At 39.1% G+C, this 15,847-nt stretch overlaps 1 protein-coding gene across 1 annotated transcript in view; it reads left to right on the plus strand.

Moving 5' to 3' along the window:
• The first annotated feature begins 2,802 nt into the window (after positions 1 to 2,802).
• The window catches only part of LOC129766506 (peptidoglycan-recognition protein LC-like), a 41,563-nt gene continuing 28,518 nt past the window's right edge, over positions 2,803 to 15,847 (plus strand). Inside the window, exon 1 of the mRNA XM_055767074.1 lies at positions 2,803 to 3,024. The gene's annotated coding sequence lies outside the window, so the exon portion shown is untranslated. The remainder of the gene's footprint in view (positions 3,025 to 15,847) is intronic.

A 15,847-nucleotide genomic window follows, 5' to 3' on the forward strand; every position in this document is an offset into this window, starting at 1 on the left:
AGCCAAATTGGCTGCCCGTTCGCTTAGTAAGCGATCGATCGTGAGTTCAAAACTCAGGGCCCTCATTGACCATCTTTGTGTTGTTACAGAATAACTACGTCCACGCAACAATCATCAGCGATGGAGATCGATCTACGGTCGAAATAAGATCGATTCATCCATACAATTGCTCTGCTATGCAAGAAACATCGGGCTTCTGTTCTATAAATAACTCAACAATGATCAATCAACTGTCTCCGCTGCCCGGTAGTCTAACTGGATAATGGAAGAACAGAAAGAATACTCTTCCGCCTAAATAGCTACTGTGCAAATGTACCATATGTAATGATATAGAAGGAATACTGGCAAATGGCAACTGTGTAATGTGCTAATTATAGATATGATAACCATGTGACATGTACACGATTAAAATTCGGCTCTGTTACAGCTAAATTGCTAATGAGCCTAAAATTAATAAATTGGATAAAAAAAAGTAGAAAGTACAAAAGTCAGGAAAAATCTGGATCATTTCAAGAAAATCTGGCAAAATTGAGTGTTTTTCAGGATATCAGGGAACGTGCAAAAAAGTCTGGGGATTCCTGAAAAATCAGGAAGGTTGGCATCTCTGCTGACAGGTATTGTTTCTATTACGTAAACGTACTACATGCAACATCTGCTGAATGCCATTGTTTATTTATTCCTAACATAATCCCGAATAAGATCCCGATGCTAACGCCAAAGCATCGGAAGGCGCGGCTGAAATTCGCGAAAGACCACTTCGATTGGATCGGTCAGGAGAAGGAGAAGCAGTGGCGAAATATACTGTGATTGGATGAGACGAAGGTCATGTAATCGTACGTGTTAATCATTTCACAATTTCATTTCCCCAGCACGATGCACCACGAATGAGGTTCGATGTTGTACGTTCTGGTGGTTCCCGGAATAAATCGCCACAGAAAACGACTGCAACAGAAACCACCGCTTATAAAATGTGTAGTAGGCTATAAATATTGTGGCGCGGTATTGTATTTCAAAACAAGAATTAACCGGGCAAACGTATCGCCCCAGGCAAACGTAACGCCCCGGGCAGACGTATACCGTCCGACGCTCGCTAGAGCTCGGTCGGACATTGCTAAAGGATCGTATCCTATGTTTCAAACTAACCGGGCAATCAGTGGATCCCAGGTTTGCGTGCGAGACACCGCCGCTTCCGACGGCGGGTCGGCGGTGGACTCGGATTGCGTCATCTTGGCGGCATGGGCCGCCTCGATTCCTTATCCTCGCCAAATGGGGACTTCGTCCCCATTACATTGTCCTCAGAATAAATTTCGAAAAACGAGAACAAGAGAATAAATTTATAATAGAAATGTGAGGCACATGATGTTTTTCCCGCGCCAAATATTTCTAGCCTACTACACTTTTTCTAAGCGGTTGTTTCTGTTGCAGTTGTTTACTGTGGCGATTTATTCCGGTCACCGTTCTGGTATAGTCGAATCGCCACGAGTGAGGTTCGATGTTGTACGCGAAAGGGCTGAAATGCATTTTTCAATGAAATACTATTGTTTTAACTACAGATGTTATAAATTTCTTCGAATAATGCTTCTCAAAGTTTTGTCGCTTTCTTTGTTTGCTTGAGCAGTGGTCTTATTGTTTTGTCTGACACTTTATATGGTTAAACTATACCCGGCACATATGAAGTCGGCGCACAAAACATCACATACTCAACGAACACCAAATGGAGAAGTGCAAAGGAACCATATTGAGAAGGGACCATATGATAACCAGAATCGTTCGGGAAACCGTCTCATTTCCAATGTGAATTTCCAGAACTCCATAATGGAATGTTTTTGCTATGCAGATGATTAGCTAAAGTCATAAGCATTGGGTATTTTTTGGGAATAAAAACGTATTTTTGGGATTCCTCACCACCACTAAGAGATTTCGAGAGCCAAGACCATTTGGAAATGTTTTTGGTCTATTAGAGCAAAGGGAGGCTGCAACAATAACCCTAGCTCCACACAAGACGTCATGTACAAATTACGTAACGCTAAAAATCAGGATTTTGGGCTAATTGATGTCCCGAATTCTATAAAAATACTGTCCTTGATTCGAATAAGTGTTGTTGGTGTCCGGATCCGCTAGAGTACTCCGCTTTAGGAAAACACATTTTGGCGTACAAAAAGGCATTCGCAATGCCGATTTTTCCAGACACATTGGTTTAATAGTCCGTGTTAGCAAAACACATTCATTCCGAAATGAATATATGCACTGGAAACAGAGGTCCCCCCGACTACCATGTATTTGCAATAATATGTGACTTTTCCAATAAGTCGGATTTTTCTGATGGTTTGTAAACCTAGTTATATACATAAACAACAATAAAAAAGCTTTGGCAGATTTTTTTCTGTAAAATCATTGACAGATTATATACATAGCGTACATAGAAATTTTGTTTTGGAAACAACATTTATTAATGCCCTACGCGTTTCAGGAAGAATGCTGTAAAACTTCAACCATGTTATATGAAACCGGTGAGATTATACAGCACTCGGATCCGTTATGAGTATACTGTATCTAAAAAAAAGTTTATTTGGTTTGTATTAACCCGAAAGCTATTCTTTGCTTTGTGGCTACAATCATATCAACAACATTATCGTCAGTCAGCAGTCGCATGCATATACTCAAATCCACCCGACCCTAAGTCAATCGTGAAATAAGTTACGCTCACAGTAAACTCACACCCGTATTCACAGACACGGCTGGAGAACCGCATGTATTCGTAATCTTGATGTCGTCATACGCTTTCGCGAATATCGCGTGGACATTTGCGCATCGTTGTCTCGCTCTCTGTGTGCTAGTCTTTGACGGATCGCGCAACCGATTGGATTGCTCCGAACACTATTTCACGCGCGAGTGTTTCCGGTTCGTTTCGTTTCGATAAATACCTGTTTTGCTATCACCGAAGAGGTTGGAGAGGGAAAAACATTAAGTACACAAATATTGGAATACCGTACAGCGAGCTGCATCCAGTTCCGAGAAAACAAGGTGCTTACATGATTTATAGCCAAGGGTGGCCTTAGGAGAGTGGCCCATATATATTTTTTAAAACAAACAGAAGGAATACATGATAAGCTCGTGTCTCAGTAATTGATAAAAATGAAAAAAAATGCGAGAGTGATTGGAATTTTATCTGAAAACAACACCATGAATATACCGCAACACCAACCGGATGGCAGAGAAGATACAAAGTACCCAGCAGTGTTGATTCTTTGTGCGAAAATTAATAAACCAGAAAAATATTGAAAACGCAAATGCGAGTGTAATTCATAACAAACAGTGATGGAAAAAAACATGCGAATCCAACAACGGAATGGATAGAAGAGATCAGCAGAAGAATTGCTCACTCGACCTTCAAGCGCTAAAACGATAAACATGACCCCTTCTCATGGATCATTAATGAGGTGGTTGTAGGAAAAGTGAATGATTCCATAATCTGTTTTTGCGTGTGGAAAAAGCGAAAAATGAGAACCGCAATTGAGCGGAGTCAATCGAATGCAATACGTCTACAATGAAATTTAAAACATAAACGGTCCTTCAATAATAATTAAAAATTTATCTCAACATTTAACATTCTATGTAACTATGTGTTTGAACTCTCGACGTAGTGCCATGTAAAAAATCTACCATAAAATCTCGTTGATCCTGTAAATCACAATACAAATATGGAATCACTGATAGAAAATTCGTGAACCTTTTCCTGGTAATTCCATCACGATAAAGCCAAATTCCAGGGTTCCGTTTTTTGTAACACTGCCTGAAGAAGCACTTGTTATTGATGTATTAGTGTATATGATTTACACTACCCCATATTATTAATCAACATTATACTGAATATGCCTGCATAAGTAATTGCAACTCACAATGACTAACGCGATAATCAATTCGATGGATTTTTCCCAGCATCAATCATACATTGTCTACTGTTGTAGATCCTGGAATTGCTCTCATTGCCGAAAATAAATTGCATTTCTTTTCGGCATTGTTGTAGTAGATACAGTAGTAGATTCAATCAACTTGTTCGCCTTTTTATATTCTTGGGATCCCTATCAAATAAATCATGCATCATAAGGAGGCCGTGCACTGTTTGTCCGAAAATCATATTTGACATTTTCTGACAGATAATGTTTGGTTTGAAATTCGTACAAACACTATTTTGTTTGTCACTCTTCAATTATCAACAGTAGCAAACAATGTCAAACATAGAAAAATTTGACTGAAATATTTAAGGTAATCTAACCATGTACCGAAAAGTTCGAAGAACAGACGAAAAAATATTATAGGCATCCAATAACTCAATATTTGCTTGACAGGTTTTGTGTCGAATATATTTGATCAATACACGTTGATAAAATTTTATCTGTCAAAAACAGTCAAGTATTTCAAATTTTCAAATTCAATACAACCCTAATTTTGATAACAAAATTTGATGCTTTCTTCTGTTGTATCAAGTATTGAATGGCTTGTATACCGCTAAGACTATCCGAGAAAATAGAATAGTGATCAGGAAGTAAGGAATCAATGGTCTCAATTGCGTGATATATTGCAGCTATTTCGGCAACATACACTGAACATGGGTCAATTTTATGAAAGAAAGTGTGATGTTCATTAAAGATTTGAAAAACAGTGGATCCGTTGATTCTTGAATCATCAGTGAAAAACAGGAAGTGGGTTATATCTATGGTATAACCGCAAGGGTGACGTAGGACTATCGTTGATTTAGAGATCATTTGTTTGAAGTTGAATCTAAATCCATCCTGAATGAATGAATAAATAAATATTTGGGTGACTTCAAAAACGAGAGTGTTACGTTGGAGACTCAAGGTTTTATGCATCCAATATAGGATACAAAAAACCTTGTTCTGAAGAATAATCTTCAGAAGCTTTCCTGCTAACTGCACTTGATTGACAAATCACAAAACCAAATGTATGTGGTCGCAGTATTATATGGATAGAAAACATTAAAATAAACTCGCTTGAATGTAATTTTCAATTCCAAGGGGAACTGGCAGATTATTTTTCAGTAACGATCATTTCTTTCCAGGTTTCCTCTCGATAACCAGCAAACGAAAAGATTTGCGCGCGTGTATGTGTGTGTGTGTGGCGGCTGCTTCTATGTCTTCCCGAGGAACCGTATTTCGATGCTGATACTCTCTTGGTCACGAGACTATCAGCATCGGCTTTTCTGTGCTCCCTCACAGTTAAAACAAACTGATTGCATTTCAGGTCAGGTCAGGCCAGGTAATGAATCCCTCGATCCCTCGCCGTTCAGCTCGCTCAGTAACGATGTTGTCGTGTCGATGTCCTCAGGCGTCGTGCACAAATTACGTAACGCTAAAATTTCATTTCAGTTTCATCAAAGTGATTTCTTCGATATGGGGATATATTCACTACATCATGTCATATATTTCATATTTTTCATTATGAAATCCATATCCATGGCACCTATCGGTATCGAATTATCATCGACACCACGATTTTCGTTAAATGCTCCTTTCAGTTCGGCCTGTAAAAAACTTTTCTGAACTCTAATCCATCAAATTTGGAGCCCTGAAAAGGGCTGTTGATTATATGCTAAGCTAATATAGCACGCTCTCCTCGGATACGATGGGCCAGCTGGATGTCCTTGGGCATGATGTGACGCGTTTTGCATGGATAGCACACAAATTGGTATCTTCGAATAAGCCTCCTGCAGCGTCATAACCGCGGAACTTTGGAAGCGCAAGTCGGTTTTGAAGTCCTGAGCAATTCCACGAACCAAATGCTGCAAAGGTAGCTTGCGGATCAGCAATTCGGTCGACTTCTGATAGCGACGAATTTCATGCGAAGTTCCCCGTCGATAGCGATGTGGCTTCTTCACGCTTCCTGCGGCTGATGCGCTTATCCGAGCTGCTTTCGTGGTGCCTTACCACCGAAAGACTAACGAGCTGTCTGCTTAGTCCCGATGAAACGAGTCCTCACGGTGCGAGAGTAGAGTAAGGAATGAACGAAAGCAAGGGAAGTGTCATTTTATAAAACATAAAAGAATCGAATGTAAACCCCACCCTCTTTATTGTATAAGCTTACTGTATACTCACGAATATAATAAGGGTGGGATTTAGATTCTATACTTTTATGGTTTATAAAATGACGCTTCCTTTGCTTTCGTTCATTTCTTACTCTACTCTCGCACCGTGAGGACTCGAGCTCGTTAGTCTTTCGCAGACAGCTCGTTAGTCATTCGGTGGTAAGGCACACGAAGTCAGCTCGGATAAGCGCACTAGTAGCAGGATAGGTGGAGAAGCCACATCGCTATCGACCGGGAACTTTGCGTGAAATTCATCGCTATCGGAAGTCGACCGAATTGCTGATCCGCTGATTTTTTACAGGCCGAACTGAAAGGAGCATTTAGCGAAAATCGTGGTTTCGATAATAATTCGTTACCGATAATCTCTTTCTGGCAAAACGATGTGGTATGAATCACATTACTTGAATGATAGAATGAAGAAGTTTTCTGCCAATTTCCTTCAACCTCCAAACGTATCTTTCTCCCGTTTGTCGTTTTCGCGTTCGCTAATCCTTTCTCACAACACCCATTTCTAGTTTGAGAAATTGTTGAGTAAACATTGTTTGCCAGTGCGCGTAGAGCGGGAATTTCTAAAGATTCATTGCACCTCTAATAAATTGCCGAAAGACGAGGTCTTACGTTGATCGCACTTGATTGAAAAAATCCAAAACGAAATGTATTTGGTCGCAGCATTATATGAGTAGAAATCAAATAATCGCTCGAAAATGACTTGATTTTCGCGATGTGAAACATTTTCCGTTTTTCATGTTATGCATCCAATATTGGATACGAAAATTTCCACTGATGGGGAAAAAATATTCAGAAGCTTTCCTTTTAATTGCGATTGATTGAAAAATAACAAAACCAAATGTATTTGGTCACAGTGTTATATGGATAGAAAAAATTAAAATAAACTATTTCGCATGAATGTATTTTTCAATTCCCAGGGGAACTGGCAGATTATTTTTCAGCAACGATGATAGCAACGAGAATTCCGCGCGTGTATGTGTGTGTGTGTGTGTGGCGGCTGCTCCGATGTTTCAAGCGGAACCGTGGCATCACTCTCCTCCTGATGGATTCCCTTTTGGCCTTAGGTGCACAAACAGGCTCTTGGTGACACCGTTCATCAGCGCTTTCATGATAAACGAAATTAGCTTCACAACAACAGCGACAACATGCTCCAATCGCTGTTCAATCATAACTGAGTGGGTTTACGAGCTGCGCTCGCTTATATACCGATTTTTGATTTCAATAGCCTGTTTTGAAAGCAATTTTAAGACTATTGAAACAAGTTTTTGGATGAAAAAGTAACAAGTATATGACGCGTAGACATTTTATCTTTCAAATGAAGTGTTTATCATACCATTTCGTTCAGTTGTTTAAGAGCTATTAACGCAGAAAAGTTTTTTACAGGCCGAACTGAAAGGAGCATTTAGCGAAAATCGTGGTTTCGATAATAATTCGTTACCGATAATCTCTTTCTAGCAAAACGATGTGGTATGAATCACATTACTTGAAGGATAGAATGAAGAAGTTTTCTGCCAATTTCCTTCAACCTCCAAACGTATCTTTCTCCCGTTTGTCGTTTTCGCGTTCGCTAATCCTTTCTCACAACACCCATTTCTAGTTTGAGAAATTGTTGAGTAAACATTGTTTGCCAGTGCACGTAGAGCGGGAATTCCTAAAGATTCATTGCACCTCTAATAAATTGCCGAAAGACGTGGTCTTACGTTGATCGCACTTGATTGAAAAAATCCAAAACGAAATGTATTTTGTCGCAGCATTATATGAGTAGAAAGCAAATAATCGCTCGAAAATGACTTGATTTTCGCGATGTGAAACATTTTCCGTTTTTCATGTTATGCATCCAATATTGGATACGAAAATTTCCACTGATGGGGAAAAAAATATTCAGAAGCTTTCCTGTTAATTGCGATTGATTGAAAAATAACAAAACCAAATGTATTTGGTCACAGTGTTATATGGATAGAAAAAATTAAAATAAACTATTTCGCATGAATGTATTTTTCAATTCCCAGGGGAACTGGCAGATTATTTTTCAGCAACGATGATAGCAACGAGAATTCCGCGCGTGTATGTGTGTGTGTGTGTGTGTGGCGGCTGCTCCGATGTTTCAAGCGGAACCGTGGCATCACTCTCCTCCTGATGGATTCCCTTTTGGCCTTAGGTGCACAAACAGGCTCTTGGTGACACCGTTCATCAGCGCTTTCATGATAAACGAAATTAGCTTCACAACAACAGCGACAACATGCTCCAATCGCTGTTCAATCATAACTGAGTGGGTTTACGAGCGGCGCTCGCTATACCGATTTTTGATTTCAATAGCCTGTTTTGAAAGCAATTTTAAGACTATTGAAACAAGTTTTTGGATGAAAAAGTAACAAGTATATGACGCGTAGACATTTTATCTTTCAAATGAAGTGTTTATCATACCATTTCGTTCAGTTGTTTAAGAGCTATTAACGCTCAAAATCTCGGTCTCCGGCGTAACGCTTTCGTTCTCGAAACTTTGGTTTTACACCCCGGTATAGAAATGAAAGACGTAGTCCTACGTCAAAACATTCTTGAAGAATTGATATGATTATATTTTGAAGCGTAAATATTAGGGTTTAACGATCGAAGATGATCTGAAATGTCTTGAATTGCTTCCGTCTTCAATCAACGGAAGATCTGCAGAAGGTCGGAAAGCTAACATTATTGAAGATGTCTACTGAAGGTTTTATTTCTTGAGAAATGTAATGAGAGTACAGATCCACGGATCTCGACCGTTGGTTCAATCAAAGAAGCTTCTTACAATTTTCAATTATCAATGGGTTCATGATTTCGCTCCGGATTAAGAAGCGATAGGACAGTTCGTAAAATCGAACCTGCAATGGTGAATCACCTACCAGGACTTCAAGGCTCATGTTGTGTGTTGGTTGCACCCTAAGGCTAAACGCAAGTAACGATACTGTATCAGGGTTTTAGCAGCAGAATGGAAACAACCATACTCCATGACATACAGTATTGTACAGCCGTATTAGGTCTTCTGGATGAGCACCCCACCATGTTCCAGTAACTGTCCGAAGAAAATTTGTTCTCTGTTGACGTTTTTATTCAGATAGGTAATATGTTTTCCCCGTGTACATTTAGAATCAAACCAAACTCCAATAATATGAAGCTTGTGGATTGAAGGATGGTTTTGTTGAACAATTGAAGCTGAAATTCTTGAGGTTGGTGCTTGCTAGAAAATACAACCATTTCTGTTTTTAAGAAGTCAATACCTACACCCAAAGTTAATTTTCAGCACATTTTCTGGCATCCCGATTTATTACATTAAATGAGCTGAAAGATAACATAAAATGTTCTACTCCCCAATACATGTATATCATTTGTATAATATATATGCTAGAGCCAATATGAGGGAGCGAAACAGGAGACACATTTAAATGAAAGCTTTTCGTATAGTTTGCCAAATACACGGCCCAGACAGAGAAGATATATTCTCGTTCATGTTCTTCTTTATCGGCTTAGAAAACACCTTCCAACTTCATTTTATGATGAGGTGTAATATTATCACGATCCTTTATAATAGCGCTAGCAGCTATATGGATAGCGTGGTCGTGTAAAGTAACTTCGCATTTCAGCCGGCCTTGGTTCGATCCCCACTGACGTCGTATAGACTTTTTTTTTTGCATAATCCCAAATAGAAAGAGAAAAGAAAACAGAAAGAGATGTCTGCTCGCATACATACAAACCATTTTTAAGCTTCATAATAGCTCATTATTTGCGCATTTGGCTCTCATGACCAGAAAATGGCATCTTTTCTGCCAAAGATGGCATGTTTTCTGCCAACGCTAGTTTGGGTGTAACAAGAATCATTTCTTAGCACACATTTTCATCTTTAATATATCGAACATACGCTAACAACAGAGCTTCATTGCTGGGTAATGTAGACTCGTCCAGCTGGAGAGAAAATCTGTTGGTCTATAATAAATTAAATACCTTTTTTTTTCATTTTTTCTCCTTTCTCCGTCTCAAGTTACCTGAAATAATTTTAATTTTTTTTTTAATTTGAATTTGATGATGGCTTCCTTTTTATTAAATATGTTTATGTTTGAAATACAGAGAAATTTAAAACTTGCCTGAAGAACATGTATGCTCAAACACATTATCTTGCACGAACCGCATCACCTCTTCTTACTTGCCGAGGTTTTCATCTTGTACTTATTGTACTTTTTTTTTTCACCTTGCGCACCAGGGCTAGTTATTTTCGAAGCTAATAAATGTGATTGAATTTTATTCATACCACTCTCACTTCCACTACAGTCATTTTCGGTGGATTAATTTCAGTGTATCGGGGTGAAGTGGAAACGAAATATTCTCTACGCATACAGTAACATTGATTCTTTTGTTTCGTTCCTTTCCTCTTTCGGTCTCTTACAAGTATAAAAGCAGAAGCTTTCACTGACGATTAAAACTGCTTGAACGGGTTATATTTATTTTCATTTCGCATGTTAGAGGATGCTTGCTGCTTTCAAACGTAAGTTTTATTTTACCAAAATGGATCGTCGCGGACCGTGTTCAAAATTCTTCAATCACTTGTAAATAACATGTTTCTCTGTTATTTGGAATACATGTTTGTTACAGAAAATGTAATAAAATGAAAGACGGCACAGATCGGACTATTCCTTTCTCGAGTTTTTCACCCTCTCTAAGGGTGAAAAGAATAGTCCGATTTGAGCTGTCTTCATTTTATTATATTTCCTGTATCAAACATGTATTCCATGTTACGAAGAAGCATGTTATTTGCAAGTACGCTGGATTCTTTTTTATGCGTTTTTTTGCGTGATATTTTTTACGCTATTCGCTCAAAATTACGCGATTTTTTTAAGCGATTTGCTTGAAATTACGCGATTTTTTTACACGATTTGCTCGAAATTACGCGATTTTCGACTAGGTCTGCGCTTTTAGCGTGCCCACGCAGAATTGCGAGCGCATACACAACGCCGGAAGCACGCGCACGCACATACCATTGGGTGCACGAACACGCACACACACGCGCAAACATGCACAAACATGTGCATAAAAACGCGAGCGCACACAAACATACAAATGGACGCACAGGTGCGCACAAACGCGCACACACAAGCACATACACGCGCACAAACGTGCACACGGACGCACACACACCCACACATGTCCATGCACAAAAAAACGCACACCTGCACACAAGCAAGAAAAAAACACGCGCAAACGCACGTACACACGCGCACAGAAACACGCACAAATGCGCGCAAACACGCCTACACATGCCCGCGCATAAAAAAAGCGCACACCTGCATGCAAGCAAAAAAAACACGCCCAAACGCACGCGCACACACGCACACAAACACCCAAAAAACGCGCGAACATACACAAACACCCACACAAATACACGTGCACGCACACAAACAAGCACAAACACAAACATCGGGCTGTCGAATACTCGGCTATCCGGACTCGAAGCTGACCGGTATCCAGTATCCGACCAAACCACTATCCGTTTCATCACTAATTTCACACTGACAACTAGCGCCGGTAAATAATTACTCCTGCAGGCATACTACACAACCCTCACTGCACCGTTTTCATTAGTTTCAGTGAATAAGTTTCGAATGCAACAAGGAAACATTCCTTTCTATACAAACTGCCAGAATACATGGATGCTTCAAATTAATTTCCAAGTGACGATTTCTAACGTCGCTTTGGTTTGCAGAATGAAAGGAATCAACGTGAAATGAAAGGAATATGTACGAAAGAAACGAGATATTTTTCTTATTGTGCGTGAAAAGAGAATAGATATATTTTTAGCCTGCATGGTTCTGGTTCTGTTCTGAGAAGAGATAGACACATTATTGAGTGACGATGTGCTAATTGAAGTGAAATTGTCAGGCCCTGTTGCGCACACTCATCTTTTTGTTGAGTTTCTAAAATGTAAAGCAATAATATTTTCCACTGAAATATTATTCTTATAACAGGGTGGTTCACACTACTTATGCAACATCTTGAAAGTTTCAAAAATAAAACTTGTGTTATTCAACACTAGATTTACGGACGTTTCTTATATACCTATCTCAATTTGACGCGTGGACGAATACATACTACAACACATAGTATACTATAAGTAAAAAATGAAAACATATATAATTGAGGTTCACAATAACGTAATAAATGATACTGATTCAAAAAATAGTCTAGTATTTCATTTTCCAATACTCGAACTAAACAACTGAAATTGTTAAATCCTCTTCGCACTCTGACTTCAATTGATATTCTGTGTTTTGTTATTTCTATTGTTGCTTCTCGGCAACAGTTGTTTATTGCTTGTTTCCAGTGTTGCCACACGTACAGATTTATCTGTAAAGGTACAATTTTTTTCGTTATTTTTGGTATAGATTCTGTACGGTACAGGGTACAGATTTTCGTCAAAAAGTACAGTACATTTTTTCCGCGTGTGAAATTTCTTACATTTGAATAAAGCTGATCGCAGGATATTGACTGCCCCCAAAGATTTAATGATAAAATATCTGTTGCTTTTTTTCGGGTATGTTTTGCCACTGATAGAATCGTTTGTTCCAGGCTGAAAAACCTAAATTCACGATGCGACATGAAGAGTTTCAAAATTTTTATTTGATCATTCTCACAAACATCTGAGAGGAATCATTTGAAAAGAGGCATGAATTTTTAGGTTGGAGTGGCAACAGAAGAAACTATCAGAACAATGAACAGCGCAATCATTTTTAAGGATATTTGTCGCAGTTTTTTCGTGGAGCTAAATAAGCAAATGAGGAAAAGTTTCAATTCTGTAATCCGACACTACGGTGAATCCCAGAAACTTTTCGTTAAATTGTATGCCCAAAAAGAATTGACGGTTCGCTTGCATTTTGGCGCTTCGATGCCATGTTTGTAACGTACTCACTATGCCTCACCATTGGCAACTGTCGAAACGAAAGCTGCGAGTCGTGAAAGTAACAAATTATCCTTATGCAGAATTTATTGAAGTTTTTAAAACTGTCTTTCGATTTGCGGTGCGATGGTTGTTTATTAGGTTATTCATCATCAATGCGGAAGGGGTAATTTAAAATTGTGTTAGTCAAGAATATTCTTGAAAAAACAAAGAAAAATCACTTTTTCATTTCTTCCCGATATTGTTGCCCACTAACCCTACACACACCAAGATAAAAAATATGTACGTAGAGTATTCTGATACCTGAATGTTGTAGCTTCAAAATTATGCGCATCCCATCGGTATGCGTTGATCTTTGACGAAGTTACAGCATGTCACAAATCACTCAAAATTTCCGACTTTGCACTCTGTTCCTCTGGTTTTTTTGTCGAGTGTATATTTACCTCGATCAATGTATAAAATAATTATAAAAGATGGAATAAAAATGCAGACTATTTTTGTAATTTTCCTTATAACATTCGAAATGCGTCAAAATGACGCGTCCCGTAAACCTTGTGTTAATAGGGGTCAGACCTCGTCGACTCCCAAAATCAATTTTCGTTCATGTCGACCCCTCGGAAACCGAATTCGACCCCAGGGGGTCCATATCGACCACTTTGCGAAACCCTGTTCTAGATGGATAATGTTAGAATCATGAAAATTCAAGTCTTCATTAGACCAAAGCCACATAAAGAGCAAATACGTCAGAACTTATATTGTTGACTAACAATTTTAGTGGTTCGTTTTTGGGTTTAATACTTCTGCAGTTCCATTAAATAATTTTGTATCGCGCCCATTTCCACATTGCTCATTGCAGTGACGCGTTTACGAACAAACAACTAGAGTTTTCCGAAAAAGAGGACATCAGGTGCCACTTTAACCAATCCAGCAATCCAGCTGGACCTCTTTCCGGAAGGATAGTTCGCTCGATGACATGGCATTAGGTGCGGTGACACTTTTTTTGGGATAACTTTTTCGTCGAAAACTCACTTACAATGGAAAAGAAATGAGCCCCGTTTTCGGCAAGGTTCCAATAGTAATCCCATATACTGCCATTCCATGCAAAACCGATATACACTGAATTCTTTTTAACGCAATTTTTTTGCGCTATGCGCGGGCAAAACAAAATTTGAGCAAATCGTGTAAAAACTTGCGCAATTTAGAGAGAAAAAAAAAGTTGCCCTTCATCGGCGCGCGCTCGTCACAACCACACTCGCACTTGCACTTGCAAAATTTCTCTTCTCAACGCGACGACGATAGGCAGATCGCGTAAACAAAAATTACGTAATTTCGAGAAAATCGCGTGAAAAAAAACCGTGATTTCAAAAAAATTCAGTGTAGTAGTTCTTAGATTTTTGTGAAAAATTGTAGCTTTGTACCTCATCGCAAAATACCCGTATTTTTTATTTTTTCATTAGGCCCATATCCATTCTAGGGTGGTCCGGAAATTCATTTTTTCCTTTTTCCAAAAATGACATTTTTCAAAAAATCATAACTTTTGAACTACTGGATCGATTCAGATCGACATATCAAATTGTAGGCAATGACCTTTTTTGAAAGTATTAGGTGTACCTGTAAGTTTCTTCGGTTTTACAATAGATGACGTAACTTGATTATTATTCCAGTGAATCAAATTTCCAGACATTCGTTGAAAAGCAACTGTCATTGCGCGTCTTTTATACTGATATATATCCTGATATATATATCAGTATATGTAAAAAAGTTGAAGCGTAAACAACATAGGTTTTTGCCACTTCGAATATGTCAAATTTTCAACGAGAGTGTTTTTGCGGGGAGTGTTACTTCATTATTTCAATATGAAGAAAAAAGTTGCGGAAAGTCATCGCATTTTAGTGGAAGTTTATGGTAACCATGCTCCAACTGAGCTAACGGGTCAGCCGTGGTTTGCACGGTTTAAATGTGGTAATTTTGACTTGGAAGACGTTCCAGACCGCCAAAAAAGTTTGAAGATGAGGAATTGGAGGCTTTACTCGATCAAAATCCGTCACAAACGCAACAAGAACTTGCAGATACACTTGGAGTAGCTCAGCAAACCATATCCGATCGTTTAAAAACAATGGGAATGATTCGAAAGATAGGACATTGTGTGCCGTATGAATTGAAGCCACGAGACGTCGAATGCCATTTTTTCACGTGCGAACATCTGCCCCAACGACATAAAAGAAAGGGTTTTTTGCATTCAATCGATAGAGGCGAATGAACTGCAAAGTTTAAAGCCTCTTAAAAACAAAGAATCAATCAATCATCCAATCGTTACTGACGATGAAAAGTGGGTCCATTACGACAATCCTAAACGTCGAGCAACGTATGAATACCCCGGCCATGCATCAACATCGACGGACGCGCGGAATATTCACGGCCAGAAGATTGTGCTGTCTATTTGGTGGGACCAGCTGGGTGTGGTGTACTATGAGCTGCTAAAACCGAATGAAACACTTACGGGGGATCTCTACCAACAATCATTGATGCGTTTGAGTCGTGCACTGAAGGAAAAACGGCCACAATACGAGCAAAGACACGATAATGTTATTTTGCAGCACGACAATGCTCGGTCGCATGTCGCGAAACCGGTCAAAACATACTTGGAAACGCTGAAATGGGAGGTACTATCCCACCCGCCGCATTCTCCAAACATTGCCTCATCCGATTACTACCTTTTTCGATCGATGCAACATGGCCAGGTTGACCAGCACTTCTCCAATTTTGATGAAGGTAAAAATTGGATCAATTTGTGGTTAGCCGACAAACCGGCCGAT

The sequence above is a fragment of the Toxorhynchites rutilus genome, chromosome 2 (assembly GCF_029784135.1).
Source record: "Toxorhynchites rutilus septentrionalis strain SRP chromosome 2, ASM2978413v1, whole genome shotgun sequence".
Taxonomy (NCBI): domain Eukaryota; kingdom Metazoa; phylum Arthropoda; class Insecta; order Diptera; family Culicidae; genus Toxorhynchites; species Toxorhynchites rutilus.